The sequence below is a fragment of the Lissotriton vulgaris genome, chromosome 8, assembly GCF_964263255.1.
Source record: "Lissotriton vulgaris chromosome 8, aLisVul1.2, whole genome shotgun sequence".
Classification (NCBI taxonomy): domain Eukaryota; kingdom Metazoa; phylum Chordata; class Amphibia; order Caudata; family Salamandridae; genus Lissotriton; species Lissotriton vulgaris.
In genome coordinates this window covers 865,105,202-865,111,227 of record NC_141696.1, presented here as the reverse complement: position 1 = coordinate 865,111,227, position 6,026 = coordinate 865,105,202, and positions in this window count along the sequence as shown.

Here is a 6,026-nt window from a genome sequence, read left to right as displayed (position 1 = left end):
CCTGTATTTTTTCTAACCTGACTCTGGGCACTTTATCACTGCTGATCAGTGCTAAAGTGCATGTGCTCTCTATGGTAAACTTTGAAAGATTGGTCTACACCTGTTTAGCATATTTGATTTACCTCTCAGTCCCTTGTACAGTGGTTTTCCATATACCCCGGGCCAGTAAATGAAATGCTACTGGTGGGCTGCAGCGCTACCCGTGCCCCCCACCAAAGTTGCGTTTCAAACCGGTCTCAGCCTCTGCCACTGCAGGGCCTGCGGGCGCAGTTTACTGCCACTGTTACGTGGCATATAAAGTGATTGCCATGTCTGTGACTCCCCTTTTACTACAAATAAGTCACCCCTAAAGTAGGCTCTAGCTAGGCCTATGGACATGGTTCGGTGTAGATAAAAGGTAAGACATGCGCCTTAACAGTGTGGCATGTCCTGGTACTGACAATCAGCCTATTTGGTTTCTCACTGCTGTGAGGCTGCCCTTTCATAGGGATGCATTGGGGAATCCATGGTATGTGCTTCAGTGGTAATTCCTGATCTGAGAGGGGTAGCATGATGAGGTTTGGTATGTTTGGAATAGTAGTGATAAATCCTGCTTATTGGTGAAAGCAGATTTATTATTATTATTTTAGAAATGCCACTTTTAGAAGTGGGCATTACTATGTGCAATGTGTCTTTGTGCCTGCCAGATGTGTATTGACTGTCTGGTTCTGACTGACAGGGGAGAGGGGATGTGCATTCACTCCTGGTGGGTTCAAGTGTGTCCAGCCCTGCCTGGGTGACTCAGCGCTAGGCTGAATAGGCCTGGTCTGCATTTGGAGTGGTGGGAGGAGGGGCACCTGCACCTGAATAGGGCGGCACCTGCCTTCCACAATGATGGCTCCGCCCCCCTGTGGTGTGTCTGGAGCCAAGGCTTACACTAAGAAAGGAGGGCGTTGTGCATTTATAAGCATATTCTAAAGTGCCCCCAGTACTGCTTTGGACTGGGCTCACAGCCCTGTGCCAGGGGAGTACAAAGACACATGGACTATACGCACTGGGGCTTTGACCCCATGTTTGTTGAACTGGTGAACTGAAACTGAAGGAGAAGATATTGCCAGAGGACTGCTGTGTGCATGGAAGTACCACCACCTCGGACTACCTGCTGCCTGCTCAGTGGTTGAGAGGACTGCCCCTCTGCTAGGGGACTCTGCGTACTGGCCTGCCTGGGCCCTGTCCTCTGCCCTAGTGATCTCTCAGTGCTTGGGATCCTGCCCTGCTGTTTTTAGACAACTGAGCTCTAAGTGAGCACTTTATTCTATTGGGGTACCTCCTCTTTGCTTTGGGGAAGCTCTGACGAGGGCTAGCTCTGTTTCCTATTCAGTGCATGTGGAGCACTTCATTCCTCAGTGCTCGGAAGCGCTGAGCCTACGAGACAGAAAATACTGTGCGATAGGGGCTTGAATATGATGTGGAGCCCGAGACGTGGGCTCACTCTCTAAGTGCAGCAGGTTGGGAGGGGCGAATTCATGCTGTGAGAAAAACAACCATTACAACGCATGCTTTACAATTCATGCTTTTACCCCGCATGCCATTACAACAAAATGGCTTGCTGAAGGGGGGTATAAGGTGTTGAATTTAACTCCAACACCTTCCCTACTGTTGCACAGACAGGAGTTGGAATGGTAAATTATACTATTCCAAACTCCAGCGCAACCCCGACAGCAAGTCGGTGTAGAACCTTGTGTTGTAATGGCATGCAGGGTAAAAGCATGTGTTGTAACATCATACAACCATACCGTGAAGAAACGCTGCAGGGGGAGTTCCCTGAAGGCATTGCCAGGCAACCAAAGTGATCACTCACTAAACGGCGGGGGCGTGTCAGCATCATCAGCCATCCCAACCACAATGGGCTGGGTGGCCATGCTCAGCCTGGAGAAGCAAGGCCTCCCGCGGGCAGGGAGGTGAGTGCCGGTGAGACCGGAGTGCATCTGTCCCGAGCTGCGCTGTCTGGGGCATGGTAGCCGGAGACCAGTAGAGGTCTCAGGTTTGCCCTTTTGAGGAAGCGGGCTGCACTGTTGCTTTCCGGCCCGAGGGGCTATTGGCAGATTCTACTTGGGTGCTTCGTAGCACCAAAGCGATTACCGCATTTCCCGGCGTAGATGGACCGGTAGCCCAGGAGTGTACGGGGACATTCAGAGTCCGGGTTCCTGCCCTTGCTGTGCTTGGTGCGTCTGGCCCGGGTCTGCGATCCCCCTGGCTGCACTGGGGGTGGATTTGGAGGCCTCATGCCAGAGGAAGCATCTCGGCCTCAACAGACTGGATGGGAGGGAAGCCCCCAAGCTGAGGCTGAGGCTGGTGGAAACGCCAGGTGGATTGGTGTTGAGGCACAAGGTGATGGTATTTACTACCAGGGCATCGTGAATTATGGCCCATATGCCCTGAGGATCGTACGCAGTGGGTATTACATTGGCAGGGCTACACCCTATGTACCACAATGGTGACCTGCATATGCCTAAGAGTGCATGATGTGTTTGTGGAATGTGCATTCCAAGAAGTATTCACTATGGTGCACTTCTCATTGTACTTATGCATAATGGTTTTATTCTGTTTTGATAACGTGCACACTATGAACATTGTATACTGAGCCCTACATGTTTCAATGACAGTGGCCTGATTGGCCTAGTGATTTATGTACATCCCTGTGAAGTCATGACCAGAGCCAGGTGGCACAGTGTAATATATGTAATTACGTTCTAATGTGTTTTATGGATAACACAAAAGCCATTTTTATATACACTTGTGTGGAGTTTCATTTGTGACATGCGTAGTGTGTCGCTGCTGTGTGATTGTGTTGCACAAACGCATTACACATTGCCTCTGAGATAAGCCTGTCTGCTCATGCCAAGCTACCAAGGGGATGAGCAGGGTTTATCTTCAGCTTGTAACTCCCTTGCCCAGACTAGAGTGGTGGGTTCTGCCTGCTTAGGTGCATACCCTAGACAACCAAAACCCCCATTTCTAACAGGTTCATTACTAGAAACAGTGTATTGGCCAATCTTGTTGGTTTGTGCAGCATTTTCTTCCCTCTCCTTACCCATTTGCATACAACTCAACAAGATCACGCTCCCAGGGCTCAGAACAACTAGCGCATTTTTGTTTCAGTGGCACTCAAGAGACTATATATTTGCATGACTGACCACAGAGAGGTAAAGGTTGCTCCTCAGCTACTTATTGCACACTCTTGCCGTTAGTGCTTCTTGGTCAGTTGGTGTAGCCTGCATAGTGTTCTCCCACCACTCAAATGCCCTAGTAGTATTTTATGCCCATTGTGTCAGGCACACAGGCAATAATACACTGTCATCCTTCCCCAGTGCCGATCCTCCTCAGTACCCACACATGTGCTCACACAGCTCCCCTCAGGGAATGCAGGACCTTTCACTGTGCCACTGGGAAGCAGGATTGCCCAAGCGGGATCAAGGGCAGTCCTCCTCCCTCGGCGCTCAGTGGCTCAGGGCACCAGGTCTCTCCATCAAGTGCTCTCCCCTTTCACTAAAGCTAGGTCGTGCCTGCTGTCACAAACCTACATCAGGGCCTCTTGCAGCCACCCTTACAAACAAGGCTACCTCAGAGGACCACCCCACGGATGCCCACAGTACCTCACAGGGCCTCACCACGCCATACACATTTTGCCAGAGCATCCATCTGCTGTTTTCACCACACGGTCTTCTGTGTTCCCACTCAGAACCAGTGTTTGCAGCAGTAATCCAACCCGGGAGCCAAGGCAGGGGGCACACTCTAGCCCTAGCTAAGTGCATCTCTTGCCAGAATTGCTGTAGCAGCCCAAAAAATCAGATACTGAGGCTGGACAGGCATATGTCCAGAGACGTCTGCTGCACACTGCCCACTGGGCTCATATGTTTCCCCTTGTGAGTGTGCAGTGCCAGGGCCCCAGTCACAGTGCCAACAACACTCAATTGGCCTCCGCCACTTCAGAGTAGGGGCTGTGGGTTCTCAATGAGCACTGCACCGCTCCTGACTGCTGTTATGTCGCAGCTGTGATGCAACAGCAGCGACTATGCAGGCGCCCCCAAACATACATTCCTAGTGGGGAATCTCCTGGTACACCCCTACTGTGACCGGGCCACATGGTATGGTCTCGGTCATGTGATGGCTGATTAAGAAAAATGCCTACTGCGGACATAACGTCAGTAGATGCGTGTACACGGTAGCCGTTACACCCAAGACATCGGCTCCCTGTCTTTATTTGGTGTAGGCCCAGTTGCTGTCTCCTGGGTGCCCTCCCGCAAGTGCTGAGGCATCACAGCACCAGCATAACACTGGCAACGAGGGCAGGCGTGTTCCTGTCGTGTTTCCTAATGGGGCGGCTGTGTGCAGTTGGCGAAGACCCAGCGCTGCTCGAGCCCCTGCATCCGGCTGCCGGCACCTGTCGCCGATGGAGTCTACGGCGTATCCGGGTAGGAGCAGCTTTGCTGCTGGGGCTTGCGCTGTGCTCCACGCGCTGTGGGGGATCTTGTCACCCTCCAGGCACTGTTGTTGCGCTCCACACCCACGCGGCTCAGTGGGCCACACACACGCGCATTAGCACAAGACGACTTGCAGGGATTAGGAAGGTTGTGCTACGGCACCTGCACACAAAGCCCTGATTCTGGTGGCACAGTGGTGCCTGGAAGTGCTGCAAGGAGGCCGTCTGTCTCAAATTGGCCCTGGCAGCTGTATAATTGGCCCACTGTGCTTTCAGCTATCCTGGTCTGCCTACCAGTGCTGCGACTGAGCAATTGGCCTGCACACAGGAACAGGATTTGGGCAAACAGTGGAACTCTGGTCATCACTCACACTTCATCCGAGGAAGGAAAACGTTGTGAGATGGAGCATCACACCACCGCCTCACACTGCCCGGGGGAAGGATCACCAGGTCTACCATTTCCCCAATTGAGCCTTTCATAGTGGAGGGATCTCCCTCTGCCCAGGCTTCCAGATGGAAAGAATGGGTAGAACACCTAATCATATTCTTTGAGGTCACAAAGGTACACAAAGATCAGAAGAGGGCCATGCTACTTCACCCAGGAGGGAAGGATATTCACGGCATTACAAAGACCCTCATGGAGGCGATGCCCAAGACTCACCATACCATCATCAATGCGCTCACCGGCCTTTTTGAGCCTGTTGCCAACCAGGACTATGAGCGCTTCCTCTTTTGTCAAGCAAGACAACTGCCTGATGAATCACTCAACACATTCCATGCCAGACTCAAGCTCCTGGCATCCACATGTGGGTTTACAGATGAGACGGAGGAGATCAGGGGGCAAATTTTCTAAGGGTTTGCATCAGCGAAGCTTTGTGAATGGATACTGGAACAGTCAGGCAAGCCACTAGAGGATATTTTAACCCTTGGATGTACGAAAGAGATGTCCAAAGCCAGGGCAGCGCATATGGAGGCAGCACTGCAGTCACCTGTCAAAACGAAACCGGTAAATGTGGTCACCACGAAGCAGGAAGACCGTCGCAATAAAAAGCCGTTCACCAGTGGTCCGCAAGGGGGTCGGGGCTACTGCGGTTATTGCGGTGGACCACCTCACAAAGCAGCTGAGTGCCCAGCAAAGGGCAAGAAATGCACGGGTTGCGGCTGATTCAACCAGTTTGAAAAGGTGTGTCACTCCAAACAGTACTGAAAGCCCAAGCAAGTCAAGTCAAAAGTATGTTTATTTAGACCATAGTCTTTAAACAAATACATTACAGTTAATAAAATTAAAACATTTCCAACATTCACTCAAGAAGATTTGTAAATTAAAAACGTATTCCTTTGATTATAAAATAATCAAGCAATCGATTAATGTAGTCCCCGAGGGAGGTGGTGAATCAAGTGACATGGACGGCGATGAAGAGGAAAAAAAGGCGGTTCATAAGGTGCACATGATCGGAGCAACATCAAGCAGAAGCTGATGTCTTCCCCAATGCCGCAGTCAGGTGGGAGTACATGATATCACAGCTGTCGTAGACACCGGAGCCTCCATCAACATAATGGCCGC